At 51.4% G+C, this 27,380-nt stretch overlaps 1 protein-coding gene across 3 annotated transcripts in view; it reads right to left on the bottom strand.

Annotated features, from left to right (window-relative positions):
* JAKMIP3 (Janus kinase and microtubule interacting protein 3) overlaps nt 1-3,602 on the bottom strand; it is a 139,525-nt gene extending 135,923 nt beyond the window's left edge. Inside the window, exon 1 of one of the 3 annotated variants that reach the window (XR_010135329.1) lies at nt 3,376-3,602. The gene's annotated coding sequence lies outside the window, so the exon portion shown is untranslated. Of the gene's footprint in view, nt 1-3,045; nt 3,181-3,375 lie in introns of those variants that run through there. The other 2 variants (XR_010135314.1, XR_010135315.1) reach the window with 2 other exon arrangements.
* Nucleotides 3,603-27,380: the final 23,778 nt, after the last annotated feature.

Here is a 27,380-nt window from a genome sequence, read left to right as displayed (position 1 = left end):
CAAGTCAATACAGCGGCTGGAGGCCGAGAGGAGGCCAGAAATGAAGCTTCCCCCATCTTCAAGACCTTTGCCAGATGCCGCTGTAGGGAATGGGGGGCCAGCCAGATTTTCAGACCTCACTGGTCTGACAGCCCAGCGCTATGGAGGGAGTGGGGGTCACCTCTCTGGAGTGCACAGATGTGCTGCTGTACTAAGAGACCTCTGCTGGGGAAGCCAGTGAGCCACAGGCAGGTGACATGCAGCAGGAAGTCCTGGCAGGTGTGGGGACCACGCTGTCCAGGGGCCATGGGAGAAAGGGTCTAGCCCTTGGCCTTACTGGGAAACGGTGGGTGGCCTGACTGAGACTGTTCTGCTTGGGGGTTGCAGGTATGGGGGGATGTCAAAACCGGAGGGGGCAAGGCAGGGCAGACAGGGGCCTGGTGTGGGATCGGGGCCCAAGCTGAGGTGACTAAGTTCCTGAATCACAGCTAAGAGACATAGGTCCTGGCTGGGCACGGTGGCTCATGCCCATAATCCCAGCAGTCTGGGAGACCAAGGCAGGAGGATCACTTGAGATCAGGAGTTCAAGACCAGCTTGGGCAATATAGCAAGATCTTGTCTCTATAAAAAAAGTTTAAATATTTTTAAAAATGAGACAGAGGTTCGAATGCTGAGTTTGCAACTCCACACTCCTTAGTTCTGGTGATTTTAGGCGATGTCTGCACCTCCTCCCTTGCTGAACTGCATGCTCCTTGATGATGTGGCCTGAGCCTGGTTCCCCGTGTGGCCTCACGAGCGGCTCCACTGGGTGAAGGGTGTGGCCTCCACCTGCCTCTGCAGCTCTTCCCAGCCCATCCCGGGCTTCTCCTGAGCCCCTGCAGCCCAGCTCTTGTACCCTAACAGGGGGACACCTACACCCCGTAACACAGGTAAAGAAATGGAACAGAGCCTGCCATACATGCAGCAAGTACGTTTATGATGGTTGTTTTTTTTTTTTTTTTTTTTTTTTTTTTGAGACAGTCTCATTCTGTTGCCCAGGCTGGAGTGCAGTGGCGCGATCTCAGCTCATTGCAACCTCTTGCCTCCTGGGTTCAAGCAATTCTGCCTCACCATCCCGAGGAGCTGGGATTACAGGCGCACCATGCCCAGCTAATTATTGTATTCTTCGTAGAGACAGGGATTCACTATGTTGGCCAAGCTGGTCTAGAACTCCTGACCTCAGGTGATCCACCCACCTGGGCCTCCCAAAGTGCTGGGATTCCAGGCATGAGCCACCACACCTGGCCATGGTTGACTATTTTGATCATCGCTATTTCCTTAGTGTCATCTTTTTTAAAAAATTAGTTTATTGTTATGCCATTTTCCACAAACTCCTAGATCTTGCAAAAGTGTCACGGATGCACACTTGTGGGACCAAACCCCAGAGCCTGGAACCTGCTGACCATGAGCTGACTGCCGTGGGGGTTGTGCCCTGTGCGTGGGCTCCCTCGGGGCACCTGGAGTGTGAGAAGCGCTGGCTGCAGGGCATGCTGGTGGCAGCTTCTTTTGGGGCATCTGAACTGAACCCATCACCCGTCCTCTTCATCTTTCCCTTTCACAATCTGGATTTCAGTGGCTATCATTGGAAACTGACGATAAAAGCCAGAATCATGTCTGGGCAGCTATGTTCAATATAATGTCCTAAAACAGGAAGCTTGTCCATGGACAGATCAATTTGCTTGAAAAATCCTACTTAAAACAAACTATATCCTCAATGAACTCCAAATTATAACTTATTACATAAGTTGCTTCTTGCCAGGCATATTACTTTGTAGTAGAAAGCTGACCAGGCCAGACAAGGAGTGACATTCCCGGCTTCTTCCAGATTTGTGGCAAAGGCTGCAACCGACTCGGGGCCAATTAGTACTGCTGTTCTCTACAGCCCCAGAGCAGCCCTGGGCCAGGCCCCCGGGGCAGGGGTAGGGGGAAGCCTGCGCTGCGGCCCAGGCAACTGAAGCCCAAACCAGATATGCGCTTGGCCAGGCTCTTCCTCCTGAAAGGGCTGCAGGGTGCCTGCCCGCCTTCCGCTGAGCCTCCTGGAGACACTCCGCCCTCCCCACTCCAGTTTACTAAGGGGTCAGCAGAGCAGCCCGACTTGCCCTTTACCTGAGGGAGGGAATCCTGCCCCAGCTGCCAAAGCCAGCACTGATTCACCACCAAATCCAGCAGGGGTCTTTTGACCCCTGCGTTTAATCCTCAGCCCCTGCAGACACACGGCCTGGCACTTTCTCCTCCTGCCACCCACCCGCAGGTGGAGGGAGGCTTCCCCAACACCTAAGAGCTCCCTGGCTCCCTCCATGACAACGGATTTCCTAGGTTCTGCAAGCGAATCCCAGGTCTGCGCGTCACCACCCCGTTTCTTACATTTGCAGACAGCTTGCCTAGGAGAGCCTCGTGTGCATTCCAGCACCTCACCAAGAAAACAGCCAGCCAGACCTCAGACGGGGGCAGGAGGGAGCCGCTCCAACTCCCAGCGGCTTTCCACGAGAGGCAAGGTCGCGGGTACACGCAGAGAATATTTTCTAGGAAAACTGTCCAGGCCGGCGCCTCCTCCCGACCTCCACCAAAGCCTTTATTCTCTGGCTGCCCGTATCATCAGCATCCCACGGCCACGCTGGCCATCCCTGAAACGGGGGCTGTGAAATTTAAAAACCAGACACCAAGATAAAAATAATCGCACGGCGCCCCTTTCCGCAGGAGGCACAGTCGGAGACACGGCGATGCGGGTCCCCAGCCCTGGCCCAGCACCTGCGCGGGCCCCACCCAGTGGCCGCGTCACGCCAGCGCCGAGGCCTGTGCAGGGCAGGGGGTGCCGTGGAGAGGACCCGCCCACGGGGGGGGCCGCCGGGAGAGGCAAGGAGGACCCCGCCCCAGACAGGGGCGTCTCTGCCGCGGGACCCCCTCCCTCGGGACGTCGCCCCCCGCCCGCCCCACGGCCTCCAGGGCGCCCGCGTCCCGGACGCACCGTGCCAGACGCAGCGCAGAGGCCCGGCCCCCGGTCGCGGCCCCACCCCGGCCGCTGCTCACCGAGGCTCCCCGCGAGCGACTCTGGGCGGCGTCCGACGGACCGGATCGGCCATGGCAGAGGCGGCGGGCGGGGGCGCGCGTCACCGTGACCGCGGGCAGGAGCCCCGAACCCGGCCCGCCCCGCCGCCCCCACTCCCGGGCGGTCCCCGCGGCCGCGCTCCTTGCTCGGCGACGGTCCCCGCCGCGATCCTCCCCCACGCAGTCCCGGTCTCCGCGGAGCCGCTGTGCAAGCTCCTAAAACAGGGCTCGGCGTGGCTGAAAATAGCCCGGGGGCCGCGGGGCGCGCGTAGGGAGCCGGGGACCGGGCGCCGCCGGCTTAGAGGGACTCACCCGCCGCTCAGGCCGATCCCAGCGCCATGCGCAGCACGGGGGAGCTGCACGCGTGCGGCCTCACCCTTAACTCTTGGCGTCCCATCCCCGAACGCTGCCTCCCCTGGCCTGTTGCGAGAGAAATGCTTTTTGGAGTCTGGCATTGAGCAAATGAAGCAGCTGCTGCGGATTCAGAGCCACAATCTCAGCGCTGCGCCGGGGCCTGGGTTCGCAGCTCACCACGGCCGCGTGCTCCGGGCTGGGACTTCAGGGTAAAGCGGGAGGAAGGTCCGCACCCACTTGTTGGTGTTCAGCCCACATATAATCTCCACCCACGCCACCACGGCCACACTGATGCGCGCTTTGTGAAAGGCTGGGATAGAGCAGCAGAGCTGGCGACCTCTGCAGAGCTGGGAATCCCCTGAACCACGCCCCCCACCCCCAACGAGCTTGCAGGTGCAGGAGGAGCCCTGGGGAGCACGCACGTGGAGCACAAAAGCCCCCTCACCTCCAGCCCCCTCCACACGGTCTGTCGGTCCACATACCTCCTCAACCCCAATCCTCCAAACCTGTGCCTTCTAAGCCCCTGATCATCAACTGTCCCTCCAGGTAAAGGAGAGGATAATCAGGTGTGAGGCTTGAAGTTTGGCCAGCTGCGTGGAATTCCTTTCCACCCCGTCCATCAGGGCCAGCTGGAGTAGGGCTGTGATGCTGAGCCCGGCCCGCCGCACCAGCCTAGTATGCGGAACCATCTGTACACCAGGCTCCATTTTTCATTCCTCAACTTGTTTTAGGGAACTCCCCATAAAACCAAAAATGCAGGTGGAGGAACAAGGATTGCAGAGGGAATGGGTGCCTTTGGAGGGCGAGCCTCCTGCTCATGTGGTGTCTCAGGGTGTCTCAGATATGCTTGAGGACAACCTCGTGTCAGTCTGTTGGGGCTGTCATAATGGAAGTGTATTTCTCACGGCTCTAGAGGCTAGAAGTCCAAGATCAAGGTGCTGATGGGGTTGGTTTCTGCTGAGGCCTCTCTCCTTGCCTCACAGAGAGCCGCCTTCTCTGCAGGTCCTCACGTGGTCTCTCCTGTGTGTGCTCATGTCTGGTGTCACACCTTTTCTTATGGACAACAGTCTCATTGGGTCAGGACCCACCCTGATGACCTCACCTAACCTTGATGGTTACCTCACTTCCTTAAAGGTCCTGTCTGCAAACGGGGTCTAGGCCTTCAAAATATGAATTTTGGGGGAACACTATTCAGTCCATAACAAACCTCACATGTACTGCCTCCATGTTTATGATAGTTTTGTTGGACAGGCCCATCTCTATGGCTTGGTGGATCAGATAACACCAGGTACTGATTGACAGCTTATGTTGCATGACCTTTTAGTGAACTGTAGTGAAATGTACTGTCTACTCAACCCATGAGCAAGCCAGCAGCTGTTTCTCAAAAGGGAATGGTGACCTGTTGATGAGGCGATCACTCAACAATACTCATCAATAACCATGACTGTGGTTGTCCTGTCAAGGTTTGCCACAGGCTCCACACAACATTCTTTTAAGAGATGGGGTCTTACTATATTGCCCAGGCTGGTCTTGAACTCCCTGCACTCAAGTGATCGACGTGCCACAGCCTCCCCAGGTGCTGGGACTACAGGTGTGAGCCCCACGTGCCTGGCCCTCCGTATGACATTCTCACACTCCTCAGACACTCAGATTGCCATGGGTTCACCACGTCATAGGGCCAAGTGGAAGAAAGGCTTGTCTGGCAGCCTAGTCAGCAGGCCAGCATTTCTCTTGCTCTGAATCTCACTCAAAGTTCCTTGTTAAATAGGAAAGCACACCCAAATTTTGTATATATGGCCTCTGTATTAGTCCATTCCCACACTGCAATAAAGAAATACCCAAGACTGGGTAATTTATAAAGAAAGGAGATTCAATGACTCACAGTTCCACATGGCTGGGGAGGCCTCAGGAAACTTACAATCACAGTGGAAGGGGAAGAAGGTGCATCTCACGTGGTGGCAGGTGAGAGAGAGATGAGAGAACGAAGCAGGAAGAGCCCCTTATAAAACCAGCAAATCTCATGAGAACTCACTCACTATCACGAGAACAGCATGGGGGAAAGCGCCCCCGTGATCCAGTCACCTCCCACCAGGTCCTTCCCTCAACACCTGGGGATTACAATGCAGGATGAGATTTGGGTGGGGACAGAAAGCCTAACCACATCAGCCTCCAACATTCAAAGAGGTTTTAATAGTGACACACACAGGTTACGGCAGACTGCCTCTCCTCACTTTGGAGGACTTTCTGACATGTTCCCATCCTCTGAACCCCAGAAACGATGCTGAGGGGGACTCGAACTTTCATGGCTATCTTCTCCCCTCACCTGGCACCCAAGTGCCTTTAGCCAGGTGTCCAGGGTACTTGCTACTTCCTGTTCGTCAGGTCCTGTGGCTGTGATGCTTGCAACACAGCTGATCAGCATCATTTGGTGGGGATGACAAAGGCCGCCCTGGACTAAACTGTGGCACAGAACAGACTTGGTTACTGTTGAATCAAGACTGTGAAGGTGTACTGATGTCCCTACAGTGTGAAAGTGAACTCTTCCTGGTATTCTGTGATTGCTGGTACAGAGAAAATAAAATGCATTTGCCAGTTCTATAGTCACATGCTAGATGCCGGGAAGTGAACTGATTTGCTCCATTGTTTCAATCAACATGCCCCATCCGCAGTAGCCATTCAATTGAGATCACGACTTCACAAAGCTTAGGATAACTCACAGCCCTGCCCCATCATCCATCTGTTTCCACGCAGGCCAGAAAGTGAATTAAAAAATCACCACCCCCAAATGTTTCGAGATTTTGATGTGGCACTAATCTACGTGATTCTCCCCAGGTAGGCAACAGTGCTTTGGGGTTACTGTTGTGGTGCCGGGCAGGGGTCCCACAGGATCCCAGGAACTTTCCACCTTACGGCCATCTTTCCAGAATCAGGGAGCAGATCTGGGAATCCCATCCATCACTGAATATTTCTGTCTATTCTGACTCTATTCTGAAAAGCAAAGGAACAACCACAGGCTAGAGTCACGGACTGGGCCCCCTGGGAGTTGGACTCACAGCAAAACTTGTGTTCATTCTGCTCGTTATAGACCCTCACTCTTGGCGGGCATGGTGACTCACACCTGTAATCGCAGCACTATGGGAGGCAGAGGTGGGCAGATCACCTGAGGTCAGGAGTTTGAGACCAGCCTGGGCAACATGACAAAACCCCGTCTCTACTAAAAATACAAAACTTAGCCAGGCATGGTGGCACGTGCCTGTAGTCCCAGCTACTCGGGAGACTGAGGCAGTAGAATCACTTGGGAGGCGGAGGTTGCAGTGAGCTGAGATCGCGCCACTACACTCTAGCCTGGGCAACAGATCAAGACTCTGTCTCAAATAAATAAATAAGTAAATAAACCCTCACTTTGCCCAACAGGTCACTGAGTTCTGTCTCCTGGTGATCCGTGTTGGTTCTGAGTTAGTGTCCAGTCATCTCCCACAGCTCTGAATACGCCCCTTTCCCCGGTGCCTGGTCTAGGGAACCTGGCTGCAGTTTCTTTAGGAAAAGCTGGAGGAACTTTCTAAAAACATGTTTCTGGTGCTGGCATAGGATCCTTCCCCAGGGACATCAAACCTTTCCCTTACTGAAGGGACTGTGTGTCTGTGAACGGATTCAGGTCCTTGCGTGGACTGAGGAACTGGAATTTCTACACAGTGACTGAAGGCTCTGGCTCTGTTTGCTTAACTTAGAGTTTGTTATTTCAATCAAATGTGTCAAATAGGCCAGGCACGGTGGCTCACGCCTGTAATCCCAGCACTTTGGGAGGCTGAGGCGGGTGGATCACCTGAGGTCAGGAGTTCAAGACCAGCCTGGCCAACATGGTGAAACCCTATCTCTACTAAAAATACAAAAATTAGCAGGGCATGGTGGCACATGCCTGTAATCCCAGCTGCTTGGGAGGCTGAGGAAGGAGAATCACTTGAACCTGGGAGGAGGAGGTTGCAGTGAGTGGAGATCGTGCCATTGCCCTCCAGCCTGTGTGATGGGAGCGAGACTCCACCTCAAAAAAAAAAAAAAAAAGTGGCAAATAGACCCTTAGTGGGCTTCCCATCTATTTCACTCTTGGCAACTGCATGGCAATTTACTACCATAAAACACTCCTGTGGGTCAAGCTCTTCTGATCACCACCCAATTCTTCTGACAATTAAGGTAACTTCACCTGTGTTGCTTTGGCAGTTAAGAGCTGTTACCCGACCTCTGCCTCCACAGGGTCCAACTCTCCACTGAAATCAGGAAGTCCATTTGCAGCAATCCCTCTACCTTGGCCTCCAGAGACAGCCACTGAGGTGCCATCCAGGGATTCAGGCACCTGCCTCACTGATGGGTGTCTTATTGTCCTGGGGAGGTGAGTGCCTCTGTGCCCTCCAGGGGGAAATGGGGGTGGTAAGAAATGAATCCACCCCCTCAGCCAGGCACAGTAGTGGTACACACCCATAATCCCAACACTTTGGGAGGCCGAGGCAGGAGGACTGCTTGAGCCCAGGAGGTCAAGGCTACAGTGAGCTATGATCATTCCACTGCACTCCAGCCTGGGTGTCAGAGCAAATCCCCATCACTATTAAAAAAGAAGAAAAAATTCGGCCAGGCACGGTGGCTCACGCCTGTAATCCCAGCACTTTGGGAGGCTGAGGCAGGCGGATCACCTGAGGTCAGGAGTTCCAGACCAGCCTGGCCAACATGGCAAAACCCTGTCTCTACTAAAAATACAAAAAGCAGCTGGGCATGGTGGTGGGTGCCTGTAATCCCAGCTATTAGGGAGGCTGCAGCAGGGGAATTGCTTGAACCCAGGAGGCAGAGGTTGCAGTGAGCCGAGATCGTACCACTTCATTCCAGCCTGGATGGCAGAGCGAAACTCCATCTCAAAAAAAAAAAAAAAAAAAATCCACTTCAATGCACCTGTGTCCCTGAGCATTCAGAGGCTTTCGTGTACGTAAAGGAATTGCTTGCCTCTCAAATGCTTTCCACTTAAGTTACCACTGAGCTCAGATCTCACTGAAACAAATACCCATTTGGAACTGCTCCCATTGTTGGAGTTTGTACGTTGAGTGCAGAATCTCTGCTTACTCACAAGTGAGCAAACCCGCGTCGAGAAAAATGTGCCCCAAATAACAGCACAAGAAAGAGGAAACGGCACTGAGTGAGAGTCGGCTGAGAAACAGGAGAAGTAGGATACATAAGTGGCCTCAAAGCACCTCTTCCCAAGGTGCTTATTGACAGCAAATGGGGATATGGTATATTTACAGAGGGGAAACCTGGCAGGCACCCGTTTAACCGAGAAATTAACATTAACGACATCTGTAAGAGGGCAAATAACTATGAGCCTCAAAAGAGAACTGAGACACAATTTCATTTCTGAGGTATTTCTGCCCAAATTCGTACAATGAGCAAACATCTGAAGTTGAGGGACATTGCTGCAAAATAACTGTAGCCCAGCGCTCAGAAAAATATCAAGATGCTGCAAAGCAGGCTGAGGGGCTGCTCTGAATTCAAGGAAAGCAAAGAGACGCCACAAAAGGCCAACTCGCCATCCAGGAGTTTGTTTTCCTATACAAACATTAGTAGAATGTGGAACAATCTGTTTGGTTTTTTGTTTTTTGTTTTTTGTTTTTTTTTGAGACAGCGTCTTGCTCTGTTCCCCAGGCTGAAGTGCAGTAGCGCAATCACAGCTCACTGCAGCCTCATCCTCCTGAGATCAAGTGATCCTCCCACCTCAGCCTCCCGAGTAGCTGGGACTACAGGTGTGCACCACCACACCATGTCCAGCTAATTTTTAAATTTTCTGTAGAGACAGGTCTCCCTGTGTTGCCCAGGTTGGTCTTGAACTCCTGGGCTCCAGTGATCCTCCCGCCTTGGCCTCCCAAAGTGCTGGGATTACAGGTGTGAGCCACTGCGCCCAGCCTAGAGGATGTGGGAAAATTTGATTAGCAAATATTATATCAATATTAATTGCCTGATTTTAATAGTTTTTATGTGGTTACATAAGAACATCTCCTTGTTTTTAGGAAATACACAATAAATTATTTGGGGAAAGAGGGCCTCATGTTTATAATTTACTTTCAAATGGTTCTGAAAAAATTATATGTACATAAAATGGTATAAACACACATGTGTACACATGCATAAATACATAGTTATGAAGTAGATGTGGTAAAATATTTGAGGAATCTAAGTGAAGTCTATGTAATAATTCTTTGCCCTATTCTTGCAATCCTCTGGAAGTCTGGATCACGTCAGATTACATTTTTTTTCAAGTTCTCATCCCCGTCCGTGGTCTGGCACCCTCAGAATCCATTTCCTCATAGGTTCCCCACAATTTTGCCAAAATACATGATCAGCTCCTGCAGCCCCTCTGATGTGTGAGCTTCTCTGACCAGGTTTGACTTTGTCATTGGTCCCTGCAGCAGGCTAGTCTCTAACCACCCTTCTGGCCCAGAACCACAGAGAAGGTAGGAGAGGGAACTGCAGCCTCCTGGCCTGTGACGACCACAGGTGAGGTTGCCGTGAGTCTTCAAGCAAAGCAGGAGCAGTCTCCTCAGGGTGTTCACAATTACCCAGACCCCGGCAAGGGCCACCATTCCAGTCCAAGACCCTCACACTCCTTGCATTTAGCTCTGTATTATCCTGTGCTACACAGGGGCCACCTGGCCAGCCAAAGCCAGGCCTTCAGCCAACGTGTCTTTCCAGGCCACCATGCCCAGGGGCTGCAGGTGCCCAAACGCTGACCACACGCTATGGTAACCGATGCTGACCATACACTATGGTGACCCGATGCTGGCCATAAGGAGACAATGATAATCTCCTGTCTTCAAACTCAGCCAGGCAGATACGTCTCAGACTCCCATCCCCGAGGATGTATTGCTTACAACCACTTGAGGAAATAATACTGTCATAGGTCAAATGCATATGAAGAAACAACACAATTTTTAGCAGAAATAATTTTCAAACAAGAAATTGACTGCTTATAAAATCATCAAGAGACTGGAAGAATGGGCTCCAGGCTGGGTCTCAGGATGTCACTCCCAGAATAACCCCACAGAGACAGCCCAGCAAGGGAACACCTACTGTGACAAAAACAAGAACTGAGTTCAAAAAAACACAGTTCAAAAGAGACCGTGTTCCCGTCTGGGAAGTGAGGATCGCCTCTGCCTGGCTGCTGCCCCCCTGCCATCTGGGACACGAGGAGCCTCTCTGCCCGGCTGCTGTGCAACCCTCCAAGTGTGAAGTGGCAGCCTTATGTGTGATCTTTCTGTCCTCCCCAAGTTTGCATTTTTGACATTAAAGTTTACTTTTAAATTAAAAAAAAAAAAAAAAGACTGTGTTCAGAAACCCACCGACCCCACCACTGGCTCTGTGATCAGGCAACACCAGCTATACTCCCTCCGAGGGACAGGAAGGCACAACTTTCGGTCCCAGAAATATGCCACACCCATTAGATCCACAGCAGTAAAATGACGACTCTCACAGCAGAACCTCACTTCCCACTTAACCAAATCCTGACCCCAGATCTTGTTCAGTTTCATTTGATTAGTGGAAACTGAATCGCACCTGGAAGCCTAGAGCTGCCAGAGGAGCTGGCATTTAACTCTTCAATCTCTACATCCAGGAAGGTGCCAGAAGGAAGTCAAAATAGACAATGAGTGGGGTGATCTGCTATACTGAACCCACGGGTAGAAAAAAACCAGGTCCTAAGAGAAGTGTCAGGAAATCCTGCAAGAATGCTGAGGAGAAAACCGCTTATCTGACTAGGAGTGTCTGCTCAGAAAGACTTGAATTAAGCTCCAATGAAAGAGCAGTGTTTTTGCAAGAAGAGAAGGAAGAGGGTGAAGCTGGATGAGGGACAGCATGGGTACAGTCACCATTGCTGTCGCTCTTCCATCAATGTGAAACTGCTTCAAAGCATGTATCTAAAATTATAGATGTGAGGACTATAGAGAAACTACAGATATGAGGACTGTAGAGAAACTACAGATATGAGGACTATAGAGAAACAAGATTTTGGTCGGCCGTGGTGGCTCACATCTGTAATCCCAGCACTTTGGGAGGCTGAGGCGGGTGGATCATGAGGTCAGGAGTTTAAGACCAGCCTGGCCAAGATGGTGAAACCCTGTCTCTCCTAAAAATACAAACATTAGCCAGGCGTGGTGGCGTGCACCTGTAGTCCCAGGTACTCGGGAGGCTGAGGCAGGAGAGTCGCTTGAACCTGGGTGGCAGAGGTTGCAGTGAGCTGAGATCACGCCACTGCACTCCAGTCTGGGTGACAGAGCGAGACTCTGTCTCAAAAAACAAAAAGAAAAAAAGAAAGAAAAAAAGAAAAAGAAAAAAGGTCTTGTGACATAAAATTATATGAGTTCAATGTCTTAGCAGCAAGTAACCAACAAGGAAGAAAAGAAAAACCCTCCAACACACTTGAAGACTAAGTAAATCTATCACCTCACATAGTGAGAAATCCACAGGTAGGGCAGACACCAAGACTGGCTGATTAAACATCTCCATATCATCATCACCAAAGACACAGGCTCCTTTCCCTCTTACCCCCATCCTCAGCCTAAGGCTGGTTAGCCACATGGTGCCAAGGTGGCTGCAGCGGCTCCACACATCACACTCAGTAATGACAGGGACCAAAAGAAGGGATGAACAGCCTCTTTTCCCCAAATCCCTGGAGCAGGCTTTCCTTCTAAACCATCTAAACCCTTCTAAGCCATCATTCATGAGAGAGGCAGTATAACCCTGGTCAGCTCAGCGGACTCATCCATGTGGAATGAATGTTGGGGGTCAATCATGTGACCACAACAGATACTGAGTTTAAAAAGCAGAGACAAGAGAGTGTTCATTAAATCCCTGTCATAATATTTGCCTGCATGTGCTAAATGGAAATAGACGTCCACAATTGGAAATTATTGTGTTTGGGTGGTGATTGTGGCATTATTTTCCTTTGTGCAAAATGTTTGCCACTAGTATTGGTGCTTCACCCTTTTTTTTATAATTCTGAGGTGCCAGGGCATCAGTGCTGCCACGTGACGGGCAGTGCCGGTGCTGACAGAGGGCTTCCTTCAGCCTCAACCCCTTTGTCTCACATCTTTGTCTTTGCCTCTGATTCTCCCAGGTAGTGAGCGAATGTGCAGCATTTACAAGAGCAGTCATCGGTGGGGCTCTCCCCAAAGTCTCTGTCCACCTGTCTGTTTTACAGCATGATCGGTGTGTATAAAATGTGGATAATGATTCCTGTCACTTCCTACCTCCAGAGGTGGTTGTAGGGACAAGGATTTGTAGTAGATAAGAAAGGTCAGGCATGGTGGCTCACTTCTGTAACCCCAGCATTTTGGGAGGCCGAAGTGGGCAGGTCACCTGAGGTCAGGAGTTCGAGACCAGCCTGGGCAACATGGCAAAACCCCATCTCTACTAAAAATACAAAAATTAGCCAGGCATCTGTAGGCCCAGCTACTGGGGAGGCTGAGGCAGGAGAATCGCTTGAACCCAGGAGGCGGAAGTTGCAGTGAGCCGAGATCACACCACTGCACTCCAGCCTGGGCGAAGAGTGAGTGAGACTGTCTCAAAAGGCACGGTGGCTCATGCCTGTAATCCCAGCACTTTGGGAGGCCAAGGTGGGTGGATCATGAGGTCAGGAGTTTGAGACCAGCCTGGCTAACACAGTGAAACCCCGTCTCTACTAAAAAATACAAAAAATTAGCCGAGCGTGGTGGTGGGCACCTGTAGTCCCAGCTACTAGGGAGGCTGAGGCAGGAGAATGGTGTGAACCCGGGAGGCGGAGCTTACAGTGAGCCGAGATCGCGCCACTGCACTCCAGCCTGGGTGACAGAGCGAGACTCCATATCAAAACAAAAACAAAAACAAAAACAGTAATAGATGAGAAAGCGCTTGAGCTGTGGAAAACTGCAGGAAATAGCCACGCCATCCACATCTACCCTGGAGCCTTCCTGCCCCCTGAAGATGTTGGAAAAGGTGCCTGGAATTCGTGCCTCGTGGAAGCATAAGGAAGCTTCGGCCTTTTTGGTTTCTGAGACTCGTGTGTCCAATGATCACTCTACCCCGGGGCTTGTGACCGAGGGTGTGGTCGTGTTGTTGGTTCCATATCACAATCCTTTTTTGATAACCTCATTCCTCTATCGTTTCCAACCCAAATACAAAATTTTCATGGGAAGGAGAGATTTGCTAAGGGTCCGACAATAATAACTGTACAGGCAGTCTTAGGCATCTCTGCTCCTGGAAAGGCCGTTGGCCTCTACCCCACTGTGCATGCATCCCCCTTCCTGCTCCCTCCCACCTCACTTCCTTCTCGCCTCTCTCTAAGAGCACCCTCTAAAACTCCAAATACTCTGGGTTATATAGAGGAGTGTTTTGTGAAATGTGGTCCACACACCCCAGGTGTTAACGTTAGGTTGGGAGGGGAGGTTTGCTTGGTAACCAAAGATGCCTAGACCCCAGCAAAGACCCATGGTCATGATGTGAATATCCGCGGAGTTAACTGGGATCGTTATAAAAATAAACATTTGTCTTATATTTTTATTAGATTATTTGAACGAACCCTTTCATAGAACGATGAAAATGATGCTAAGGGCTGGGTGTGGTGGCTCATGCCTGTAATCCCAGCACTTTGGGAGGCCGAGGCGGGCAGATCACCTGAGGTCGGGAGTTCAGGACCAGCCTGGCCAACACAGCAAAACCCTGACTCTACTAAAAATACAAATATTAGCTGGGCGTGGTGGCGGGTGCCTGTAATCCCAGCTACTTGGGAGGCTGAGGCAGGAGAATCGCTTGAACCCGGGAGACAGAGGTTGCAGTGAACCAAGATCGCGCCATTGCACTCCAGCCTGGGCAACAACAGAGTGAGACACTGTCTCAAAAAAAAAAAAAAGAACAAAAGAAAATGCTGTTAAGATTTTTTAAATCTCCTTAAACTCATCAGAGAAGTGATGAGACAGCAAGGACTTACTAGGCCAAAAATCTAAATCGAAGCGGGAACAAGATGGGTGGGCTGAAGACGGCAGCTCTTTTTACTACGGGGGCATTCGCCCGCCCCAGTTTACTTGAGCATAGTTTTTAATGGTCTTTCAGGGCAAGAGGCACAAGAGTAAAACGCCAAGCCAGTGGGGAGTGTCGGAGGAAGCCCTCTCTCCATAAAACTGAGGCCCCCAAAGGCTACACCCTGAGGGTAAGGGTGAATCAGAGGTAACACCCCCCAACCCCACATCATCAAGGGATGGCAAGACAAGCGGGGAAGGGGCAGGAGAAAACCCTTTTCAGAGAAGACAGAAGCGTGAGCCAGCCATGTCCAAAGCTGCATCACACGGGTGACCTGGATCACACGCATGACCGAGAACTCTTTAAGCCTGTAATTTAATGTAATTAATGTAAAGTGGTCCCAGATTACCACGGCCCCTGGGTGCCTGGAAGAAGCAAATGCCAGCCTCTTTGGAGGGACAGCTTCGTGCAGGGCTCACAGGACACCTACAAGCAATTTTTCAAGGACAGCTGAAAACAATCATGACACAGAAAATAAGGTATTATGGGAGTGAATCAGATAAGAAGAAAAACAGGAGAAGAAATAGGAGGGGGTGGGTGGGAAGGAAAAGACAGCTAGACAGACCTAGAAAGACTTCAGATATTCAAACTACCAGACGAAGATATTAAAACTATGCACACTATGATTAGAGACATGAAAAGCAAGAAGAAATTTTCTGAGGAAAGACAGGAACTGTATAAAATAAACTAGCATATTTGAAAAGCAACTCAATAGAATTTCTGGAAATGAAAAAATATAATAAAATTAAAAACCAGGTTTAACAACAAATTAGCCACAGCCAAAGAAAGAATTAGTGAACCATAAAACAGGTAGAAGAACCCAGAAGCAACCCAGAGATACAAAAAATTAAAAATCAGAAAGAGAGGTTAAGAGAGATGGAGAACAGAGTAAAAAAAAAAAAAAGTTTAATATATGTTCAATTAGTGTTCCAGAAAAGATCAGACAGGAAATAGCCAGAAGCAATATCTGAAGAGGTAACTGTTGAGTCTTTGATGTACTGGTAAAAGAAATGGGCTGGGTGCGGTGGCTCATGCCTGTAATCCCAGCACTTGGGAGGCTGAGGTGTGCGGATCATGAGGTCAGGAGTTCGAGACCAGCCTGGCCAACATGGTGAAACCCTGTCTCTACTAAAGATACAAAAATTGGACCAGGCATGGTGGCTCACGCCTGTAATCCCAGCACTTTGGGAGGCCGAGGCGGGTGGATCAGAAGGTCAGGAGTTCAAGACCAGCCTGGCCAACGTACTAAAAATACAAAAATTAGCTGGGCGTGCTGGTGATCCCCCCCATAGAATCTTCTAGAGACGCAAACCCCATGGCACCGCCTCTGCTGGTAAACCTCCAGTGGTGTCTCATTATCCTCTGGCTTAGTCCAAAATGCTTCCCGAGGCCCACAGGGCCCCCCGAGACAGCATTTGCTGATTCTGCGCCACAGAAAATGAACGGGTTTCACTTTCTCAAACCCTCCTATTTTTCCGTAGACTCCGGACCCTGGAGCATGTTCCTCACGTGAACAACGGTCTCCCTCCTGCGTTCCGGACTCAGCGTCGCCTCCTCGGGGATCCTTGGGCAGATGCGCAGTGACTCAGTGGATGAAGCCGCACTTAGTTCCCTGCGTTCTGGACTCAGCGTCGCCTCCTTGGGGATTCTTGGGGGGATGGGCAGTGACTCAGTGGATGAAGCCGCACTTAGTTCCCTGCGTTCTGGACTCAGCGTCGCCTCCTTGGGGATCCTTGGGGGGATGGGCAGTGACTCAGTGGGTGAAGCCGCACTTCGTTGCATTCAGTTTCAGAAAACACGGCACTGTTTCTGGATCAGGCTCTTCAAGGGACACGCACTCCCAAAGACGCATGACCAGAGTATCCACAGAGGCGAATGAGTCTCCACCCGGCCCTGCTGCCCCTTCTGGCTAGTCCCTGCCCTTACTCTCCCAGAGGCACCCATTTTTTCTGATGATTTTCCCCATAGATTAGTTGAGGGGAGCTTTGCATCCATGCAATCCGTGTGCTGTTCTGTGGAAGGTTTCCAAATTGCCACGCGCATCAGTGGTGTGCTCTTATTTATTGCTGGAGATTGTTCTCTTGTACAAATTTGCCACGGTGTATGTATCTATCCTCCTGTTGAAGGACACCCGTCTGCTTTCCAGTTTGGGGCTATTACAAATAAAACGGCTGTAAACGTCTTCTTGCGCACAGCCTCCTGTCTCGGGCACGCTCTTGCTACTTTCAGGTCTCCCAACCGTGGACAGCAGAGGGCGTCGGCGAGCCAGCGAGCGGAAGCCAAGCGACCAGAGCGCCAGGCTGTCTCGGAGGAGGAAGCTCAGTGACCACCTTCTCAGGAATAGATCCAGGAAGAAAGGCGTCAGCATATTCCAGATATTAAGGAACTTTGTTCGATACGACAATTTCTTTTTAGAGACAGGGTCTCCATATGTTGCCCAGGCTGGTCTTGAACCCCTAAGCTCCGGTCCTCCAGCCACGGCCTCCCAAAGAGCTGGGATCACAGGTATGCACCACCATGACTGGCAGACAGTTCTTTTTTTTGAGATGGAATCTCGAACTGTCGCCCAGGCTGGAGTGCAGTGGCTTGATCTTGGCTCACTGCAACGTCCGCCTCCCGGGTTCAAGGGATTCTCCTGCCTCAGCCTCCCGAGTAGCTGGGATTACAGGTCCCTGCCACCATGCCCAGCTAATTTTTTGTATTTTTAGTAGAGACAGGGTTTCACCATGTTGGCCAGGCTAGTCTTGAACTCCTGACCTCGTGATCCACCCACCTCGGCCTCCCAAAGTGCTGCGATCACAGGTGTAAGTCACCGCGCCTGGCCAACAGATCTTAATTATCAGGGAGCTGGTTATTGCAGGAATCACGACCAGTGGCCCAAGTGTGGTAGGTTTCATCACCAGCAGGGAGGCCTCACATGCGGGATGTGGTGAGTGACAGGGCAGGGGAGCAGCAGGGGAGGCCCTCACGCCCTGCAGGCCTCACTGCTGCTGCCCATGGGGCCACACTCAGAAAACGCCGTGCTGCTGGGCTCCCGCGGCGTCTCTCACAGGATGCAACCCAGATGCTGCGGCGCAGAGATCCTCTGACACGTTCTTCCTGGTCCACTCTGCGGGGGACGTCCTTGGGCCACCAGCACCGGCCCTTAGCGTTCCTACAGCCTCCGGATCTCACCTGGGCCTTGGGTCCTGGGTGTGGCTGTGTCCCTCCCAAGTGTCCTCTGCTGGAAGCCACTTTCGACGCTAAAATGGAAAGCAGAGTGGTGGGCAGGAGGGCATCAGATGCCGACAGACTGGTTCCAGCAAGAGTGGAGTGACTTGGTTCACAGTGCGGCTTCCAGAGTCATCGAAACCTTGTTTAAAATGCAGAGTCCGGCCCCCTCCCCAGTAATCCTGAGGTCTGGGCTGGGACCTGGGAATTGGTCATTTGAACTCGCTGACCAGGCCACATGCAGCAGGTTAGGAAGCTGCAGGTCTGAGCGCCTGATGAGTGTGGGTTGGAGAGGGCAGGTCTGGGGTCCTGAGCGACCAAAGGGACCCACAAGGGGACGGGGAGCAGGCAAGGAGTGCCACGTGGGTTGGCCAGCCTGTTCCCACCAAGGCCAGCGCCGGGCACTCACTGTCATAGTGCCAGACACACTGCCCTTTGTTCTGGATCCCCATCTACCAACACCTCTCCCACCCACCCCACCCGCTCCCTGGTAATGAGCACGTGCTAGGCTCACACGTGCTGTGTGGAGACATCTCTCCTCCCAACCCTCCCAGGCCCTGAGCCTCAAGCTCTCCTGCAGCCGCCCCTGTGCACCTGGGCGTCTCTCTGCAATGCCTGCATCTCCCGCACCTGGACCCACACCACACAGCAGCCGTGCAGCCCGTGCCCACAGCACTGCCATGGCATCCAGCAGAGAGAGGAGGCCCAATGGGATAGATTGAGGAGGGCCAAGTGTGACACCTTAATGACATTTTCATTTCTGGCAGCAGCAGCATCTCAAAGTGCCCTGTAAATGTGGGCATCAAACCCGAGGCAGGACAGGTAGTCAAGGAAGTGACCGGGTCCTCGGGGCATGGCGACCATGGTGACCGTACGGTCAACACAGCAAGCCTCAGCATTGGCAGTGTAATTGAGCTCATTTGAGCACAGCTATCTTCAGTAGGGACCTTCCCCTCTGGAGAGCACGCGCACTGTGAACTTACCTGTCCTCAGACCGACCCTAGCGTTGAAGATGCTAGTGAGACAGGCGACGTATGAACAAGCGTGGACGGGTACTGCGTATGCGCACCTGGAGGAGCACCCGGAACAAGCTTCCTAGCAACGCCTCTCCCACCTCCTCATGCGTAATCATGGAAGACTCCCATAGAGGGAATCTCCCTCCTTCCAGTCTTTGCTGTCTCATCTCATGAGCCGCCGACCCCGAATCCTCTCTTTCAGAGTGTACTGTCCGTTCTGCACCAAACTTTTCTCATATTATTTTTCTTTTGCACTAAATGACTATACATGCCGTCTCCTTTGCTGTGTGTCTCTTGTTTAAACTCCCTTAAACTAAGAAGACAAGACTCTGAGATCTCACAGCAACCATCAACCAAACTACCCATCAAGTTGGCCCCCAAAGCTGCTGAGCCCTGAGAGAAGCCTCAGGGGAGCACGACGAAGTCTGTCCTGTGAAGACACGAGGCCCTTAGAGAACACGCACACCCGGAAGATCAGTGGTAACAAGGGAGCAGGTGCTCAGTGAGTCTCTAGGCAATGGCTGCTGCAGCATCTGGAGGAGGGAGTGAGCCTGGGGTCTGGGCCAGGCTTGGGAGGACTCAGGAGGCAGAGAGAAGAGCCAGGGCACGGGGCCAGGCTTGGAGACAAGAAGAGCAGGAAGAGCTCGGCAGAAGAGGGCTGCCTAAGAGACACAGGTGGAGGTTGAGCTCCTGGCTTTTTACCCAGAGGAACTGGAAACGTGTCCACACAAAACCTGCACGTGGATGTTTACAGCGACTTTGTTCATACTCACCAAAACTTGGAAGCTGCTGGGATGTCCTTCAGCAGGTGAATGGAACCATCAGTTGTGGTTCATCCCATCAAGTGTGGTTCAGGGTTAGAAAGAAATGAGCTATCAAGCCAGGAAAAGACATGAAGGTCCCTTAAATGCACATTACTCTGTGAAAGAAGTCAATCTAAAAGGCTACACACTGTATGATCCCAGCTCTTCGACATTCCAGAGGAGGCAAAACTATGGAGACAGTAAAAAGATGAGTGGTTGCCAGGGGACAGGGGAGGGAGGGAGGGAGGAACAGGCAGAGGATAGAGGACTTGGGGCAGTGAAAGTGCTCTGCGTGATACTGTCATGAGGGATACATGTCATTACACATCCGTCCAAACCCATAGAATGTCCAACACCAAGAGTGGACCCTAACGTGGACTCTGGATGATAGTGATGATGGCAGAGGCGGCCCATCTGGAGCGGTGGCTGCCATCATGCTGGGTACAGTGGGGAGGTGTGGCTGGGGCTGCATATGGGCTGCACACTCCACAGAGCCGGCGGGAGCCAGGGACAAGTGGGATCCCTGCCCCTTCTGAGTTGATGGGGCAGGAGCTCTGTAGGTGCAGCCACAGCCAGCCAAGTTGTGGCTGCAGACCGGAGCCTGCCACTGCAAGGAGCAGACAAGAGCCCTGCCTACCCCCGTCAGGCACAGCTGCAGCTGCCCAAGTCATGGCTGCAGACCTGGGCCTCCCTGTGTTCTTAGGGGGACTGGAGCAGGCAGGAGCCCCGCCCTCCCAGGCTCAGCTACAGCCACCCAAGTCACAGCTGTAGACCTGGGCCTCCTACTCCATGGAGAAGGCAGGAGCCCTGTGCCCCCCACCCTCCAGGCGCAGTTGCAGCCGCCCAAACCATGGCTGTGGACCCAGGCATCCCTGCACTCTTGGGGGCCCAGGAAGGCATCCCCCTGCCCTCACAGGCTCAGAAGTGCCTGCTCCCACTGCCTGGCTTCTCCCTGCTTTCAGTGTCCACTCCAGTCTCAGAGCAAAATTGGGGCCAAGCCTGGGTGCTGTCACAGCCCAGTTGGGTGTGCATGCACATGGAGCAGTGCTGACATGTCAACCCCCTTCTGCCTGGCCCCCTCCAGACTTTGGGCATTGACGAGCTTGGGAAGGAAGCCGATGGGGTCTGAGGCCAGGTCTGCGCTGGCCTGCAGGCAGCCCTTGGCACCTACAGCCTGGACACTATGAACAGCAGCAGGAGGCAGACAGGCTCCCGGATGGAAGGGGGTGGGTCCCTGGTGAGAGCCCACCTTTAGGCCAGGGGGTGCCTGAAGGCTAGGGGCAGGGCTGCCAGTCCTGCAGACCAGAGAGGGGACTTGTGGTGCCTTTTCCAGGCCTGCCCATGGCCACCCATGGACCAATTGGTGTGCACGTCCTCCCCTCTGAGGCCCATAAAAGCCTGGGCTCAGCCAGAGCTGAGCAGACATTGGGATGAGCAGTTACAGAGAGGAGCTACTCACTCCAGGGCCTCCTGTGAGCTATTCTGTCACTCAATGAAGCTCCTCTTCATCTTGCTCACCCTCCATTTGTCCACATACCTCATTCTTCCAGGACACAGAACAAGAACTCAGGACCTGCTGAATGGCAGAGCTGAAAGAGCTATAACACAAACCCTCCACTTGTCCACATACCTCATTCTTCCTGGACACAGGACAAGAACTCAAGACCTGCTGAATGGCAGAGCTGAAAGAGTAGTAACACAAACAGGGCTGAAACACGCCCCTTGCTCTCCATGTTGCAGGTGAAGAGAAGGAGACAAGAGCTGTGTCCCTTCAGGGAGCCCAGTCCTCGAAGCTCCCTGAGCCAGGGCTGTAACTCCCTCTTTGGGGCCCTGTGGTTCCTGGAGTCTCCAAGCTTCCAGCACCACTGCATCTCCCAGTGGCAGCCTTGGAAGCTGCTTGCAGTGCACCTGGTCCAGCCACAGCCTCACAGAGAGCCAGCGCCCAGGCCAGAGCCAGGCTGAAAAGAGAGGATTGGTTGAGGCCAGGAGTTCAAGATCACTCCAGGCGACATGATGAGACCCCATCCCTAGGCACACACAAAAATAATAAACTAAAGTTTATTAAAAAAAAAAAAAAAAGCAGGTGAGGCCTAGTCACAAATACAGATGAGAGCCCAAGCCCACGTCTCATGCTGAAGATCTGACTTTACCTGCCTTTGGTGTCTCTTTAGATAGTTCCTCTCCAGCAATTTAAGCTGCAAGTGTTTAGCGCCTCTAAGAGTCCCATAATGAACAGCATCCCTTTTCCTTGCTTGAGTACTGAACAGAGAGAGAAATAAAACAAAAGCAGATGGAGCCCAAAATATTCCCCTTGTTACTGGCAACGGCTAATTTGAGCAGTGGCTGAAAGTCAGAGTTGAACAGTTAACCAAACCCCAGAGAGGAAGACACCTTCCCAGATCCCTGTGGGTCCCCAGCCCTGGGCACCCCTCAGGCCCTCAGGCTCCTCATGCCCCTGAACCCAGCCCAGGCTTCTGAGGTCCCAGGATGGCTCCATATGCAGCACACTCCCAGGGAAGGAGGCTCAGACGTGGGGACCCCCCACCCAGGGAAGGAGCCCCAGAAGTGGGGACCCTCTCTTAGGGAAGGATGCTCAGAAGCGAGGACCCCCTCCCAGGGAAGGAACCCCAGAAGTGGGGACCGTCTCCCAGGGAAGGATGCTCAGAAGCGAGGACCCCCTCCCAGGGAAGGAGCCCCAGAAGTGGGGACCCCCTCCCAGGGAAGGAGCCCAAGAAGTGGGGACCGTCTCCCAGGGAAGGATGCTCAGAAGCGAGGACCCCCTCCCAGGGAAGGAGCCCCAGAAGTGGGGACCCCCTCCCAGGGAAGGAGCCCAAGAAGTGGGGACCGTCTCCCAGGGAAGGATGCTCAGAAGCGAGGACCCCCTCCCAGGGAAGGAACCCCAGAAGTGGGGACCATCTCCCAGGGAAGGATGCTCAGAAGCGAGGACCCTTCCCAGAGAAGGAACCCCAGAAGTGGGGACCGTCTCCCAGGGAAGGATGCTCAGAAGCGAGGACCCCCTCCCAGGGAAGGAACCCCAGAAGTGGGGACCATCTCCCAGGGAAGGATGCTCAGAAGCGAGGACCCTTCCCAGAGAAGGAACCCCAGAAGTGGGGACCGTCTCCCAGGGAAGGATGCTCAGAAGCGAGGACCCCCTCCCAGGGAAGGAACCCCAGAAGTGGGGACCATCTCCCAGGGAAGGATGATCAGAAGCGAGGACCTCCTCCCAGGGAAAGAACCCCAGAAGTGGGGACCGTCTCCCAGGGAAGGATGCTCAGAAGCGAGGACCCCCTCCCAGGGAAGGAACCCCAGAAGTGGGGACCGTCTCCCAGGGAAGGATGATCAGAAGCGAGGACCTCCTCCCAGGGAAAGAACCCCAGAAGTGGGGACCGTCTCCCAGGGAAGGATGCTCAGAAGCGAGGACCCCCTCTCAGGGAAGGAGCCCCAGAAGGATCGCTGGTCATATGGTATTTCTGTTTTAATGTATTTGGGAGCCTCCATGCTGCTTTGCGTAATGGTGGGAATATAGAATGCCATAGCTATTTTGAAAAAGCATTTTTCGTTTTGAGGTATAATCTAAAAACAAATAATGTTTGATCATGGTTCTTCATATGAGGCTGTAAATCTGGTATAAGTCTGGAGAGTTTTCCCACCTTGGGCAAGGATGAGTTTGCCCCTAATTATCTTTGAGGCAGAAGATTGGCAGAACGTGAGATGGAGACTGTTGGCAGGATTCAGTATGATTCAGTAATAGCATTGGCAGAGAAAAATAGAGACATGGAGAGAAAGGGAGAGAGAGAATATGAATCTCATAAGAGGAAAATCTGCTGGATATCAGTGTTGGGTTTTCAGTCACAGAGACATCTGTATGAGCGAGAAACCATGAAGTCAAGTGAGGAGTGAAGAATATGTCCAGTCCAAAAATCAGCATGTTCTCAGAGGCACCCAGTGCCCCATCACACGGGTGAGAAATGTTTGAAACCAGTGATGTGTGAGTGCACAGTAAGTGATAAAGGTATCATGTCTCCATGAACTTTCATTAAGACAAGGACTTCTGTAGATCACTCATGCACAAATATACAAAATGTGTTTTTGCATTTGTGAATGTTTAGAGAAAAAGAATCTGTTGAGAAAACTTCTTCGGTTACAGAGAGTCTAGCACCTTCTAAGCATCTGAATAGGAAATATTTGTCATCTATTGTCTCTAAGGGCAGCCACTATGAGGCTTCAAAAGAACCTTGGTCTCCACAGTCTTTTATCTTAACCTAATATTTCCTTTCTATGGATCCCAGGACTTTAGACAAACTCAACCAATTGTCAACCAGAAAATGTTTAAATTTACCTATAGCCTGGAAGCCCCGCCCCCCACTTTGAGTTGCCTGCCTTTCTGGACCAAACCAATGTATTTCTTAAATGTATTTGATTGATGTCTCATGACCCCCTGCCCCGCAGAAGATATAAAACCAGGCTGTACCCCGACCACCTGGGGCGCAGGTTCTCAGGACCTCCTGAGGGCTGTGTCACGGGCCATGGTCGCTAATGTTTCGGTCAGAATAAATCTCTTCAAATATTTTTCAGAGTTTGACTCTTTTCATTGACAAAAGTAAAGTGAAGGAACAGCTACTCCATAGACAGAGTAGGGTGTTCCCAAAAGTAAGAGGAGGAATGTGTCCACCCAGGGTACAATACTTGTTTATACACACGATAAAAAAAGATCATGGGGAGATGTGCTCTGCTACCAGGGTTTGTGATGAAGAGTTACTGTTCTTAATTACTATATTTTGCAAGAATCGATATTATCTTTAAAGCAAAATAGGACTGCTTCTGTTCTCAAGATATCGGGATATCAGGACACTCCTATGTCTGGGTCTGCTTAGTAAATGTTGTCAATCTGTTCCCTTAACCATAAACATCCAGAGGCTGGGAATACCTAACTTTCCGGCACTGCAGCCCAGCAAGCCCCAGCCTCCTTTCCCAGCCCTCACTGTAAAAAGTAAAGTAGAGGTTCCTCTTCAAAGACTTTCCTCCCCATCTAATTAGGAATAAATAGCAACTTCTCTTAGAGGCAAAAATTTGTTCAAAGACCTGTGCTAACATTCTTAAATATCTGCTAGCTGTAATAAAGAAATCAATGTCCTTTAAGTTCTTAGCTCCCCCAATGTAGCCTAAATATTTGCCCTGGCATGCTCATAGTAGCCTGAGCAAGCATTAGGTCAGAGCCTGTTCCTCTTCCTTATTTGAAGGTGTTTTTACCTTCCTCAGCATTCCACAAGTTACTTCCTCCTTTCTTTGTTCTCCTATGACTTTGCCTCTTTTACAAAGTTCTAAGTTGCAGCCGGGCGCAGTGGCTCAGGCCTGTAATCCCAGCACTTTGGGAGGCTGAGGCGGGTGGATCACGAGGTCAGGAGTTTGGGACCAGCCTGGCCAATGTGGTGAAACCCTGTCCCTACTAAAAATATAAAAATTGGCCGGACATGGTGGCGGGCACCTGTAATCCCAGCTACTCGGGAAGCTGAGGCAAGAGAATCATTTGAACCCAGGAGGAGGAGGTTGCCGTGAGCCGAGATCGTGCCATTGCACTCCGGCCTGGGCGACAGACCTGTTATAAGTTGCTAGCCAACTGGGACAAAAACAGAATGTGAGGTCCCGTTCCAGCCAATGGAAACCGGACACAGACGTAGGGTGGACACGTCAGGTTATAAATGACCCTGCCTCCTTTGTTCAGTGTACTCTCATGGCAAAACTGCTGGCAAGTGTACCCTTTCTGCAGAAAGTAAAAAAATGCCCTTGCTGAGGAAATTAAATTTATGTTCAAGTGCTATTTCTTTATGGCACCAGGGAAGAAGCATTACGAACACTCACTCAAGAGAGAGATGTTGTGATCTGAATGCCCCTGACATGGGTGTTCATGGTGGAGGGTGTCCAGATTCTCGGTGTCTCGAACAAAGAATTGGACAAAACCTACAAACAAAGCAAGGAAGAGATGAAGGGATTTATTGAAAATGAAAGTGCACTCCACAGTGTGCGAGCGGGGCCTAAGCATAGGGGCTCAAGGGCCCCGTTACAGAGTTTTTGTGAGTTTAAATACCCTCTACCTGGGGTACGTCCTATGTAAATGAAAAAGATAAAGTAAATTTACAAAGTCATTTACTCGGTGTATGCCCTGTGGAGAGGATATTTCCTGTTATAGCTGAAGTGTGAATCGGCCTCATGTTTCCTGCCTGCAGACCCTATTTTCCTGTCTCATATCCCCCCAAGATGTGATCCCCATAAATCTTTACGGGAGGCAGAGGGACCAATGGTCTTTTTTCTGTAACTGCTTCATGCTGACTTGGAGCGTAGTCCCTTCCTATTGGGAATCATGGAACTCTCGCCCTGCTCTGTCTAGTGGAGGAAGGGTAGCTGTTTGATAGCCAGGGGTGGTGTCTTCACCGGGAACTGGCTGGAACATTTGTTGCGTGATCATCTGAGGCTTGATGGTCTTTAGGCGAGAGGAAATAAATTTGGTTAAAAGATTTAATAGGAACTTCGGAGGTGGATACCCATGCAGTCAGAAATGTTCGTTATAGAGATTTGCAGGAGAGAAAAAACAAAACCTGGTCTGTTCTAGAATCTGTGTGTTTCCTTAAAGTCTTAGCACAAGTCACTCCATTTGGGTTTGGTTTGGTTTGGTTTGTTGGGGCCTAGTGCATGAGCTTAGTCCAAAACAGTGGCCTCCCAGAATTTTGTTTAAAAAATGCCTCCTTTTTGGTCAGGTTCTCACTTCGGCGAGAGAGTGACCAAAGCTTAGGGGCTTCACGCCACTCTCAGTTACCATCATTTTGGGTTTCCAGTCTCAGCACATCATTTATAGGTTACGGGGCCCTCGTGGTTGCACATTTATTTTAGCTCCTGCTATTTCAGCTGAAGAGAGACCATGTGACATTCTAGAGATAGCTACAAGCAAGCATTTACAACCTGAGGGAACACAGCGCGCCAGGGAGACTATTATTATGACTACTGGGAGGATAATACCAAGAGTTTGGACTACGCCCCTTAGCCAGGGTTCTCATAAACTGAACCTCTCAAAATCAGATAGATCAAAGAAAGAGCTACATAAAAAGCTCACTCACTTGACTAAGCAATTTCTTCATCCATCTCCTACCACTGAATTTCTATAATCTTCATTTGCTGTATTTCTCCATAGGCCACAAGTGCCAGCAGCTGCACAGATACTTCTCTGGTCAGCCAATTCTATTATAACTTTCACAAGAGAATTTAAAGTCTGTTGCGTAACTGTAGCCTTTACAGGAGAATCTTCTAGAGAGCCTATCATGAGGGAAACATTTCTTTCTTTCCTTTTTTTTTTTTTTTTTTGAGATGGAGTCTCGCTCTGTTGCCCGGGCTGAAGTGCAGTGGCGCGATCTCAGCTCACTGCAACCTCCACCTCTAGGGTCCAAGTGATTCTCGTGCCTCAGCCTCCCAAGTAGCTGGGACTACAGGCACACACCACCACGCCTGGCTAATTTTTTGTATTTTTAGTAGAGACGGGGTTTCACCAGGCTGGTCTCCAACTCCTGACCTCATGATCTGCCCGCCTCAGCCTCCCAAGAGGGATACATTTCTAATCATTGCTTCTTTTATTTTAAATCATGGAAAAAGGACCCAACAGATGATGCCTTTTTAGAAGAGTGAAGGCCTCCTGGCAATGTTCTCTTTAACCCATGATGTGGGTTCACAGCAGTGAACCAATGTTTTGTTTTTGATTGACTATGAGGCAACGTGCGTACCAGTAAAATTTCTTACCTACACTGGGCCTTCACCTTTTATCTATCAAAGTATAAGGTTATCCATGTATAAGACTGGCTGCAAACTCCTT

Source organism: Gorilla gorilla, chromosome 8 (genome assembly GCF_029281585.2).
Source record: "Gorilla gorilla gorilla isolate KB3781 chromosome 8, NHGRI_mGorGor1-v2.1_pri, whole genome shotgun sequence".
Classification (NCBI taxonomy): Eukaryota; Metazoa; Chordata; class Mammalia; order Primates; family Hominidae; genus Gorilla; species Gorilla gorilla.
This window is presented reverse-complemented; position numbering and strand designations above follow the sequence as displayed.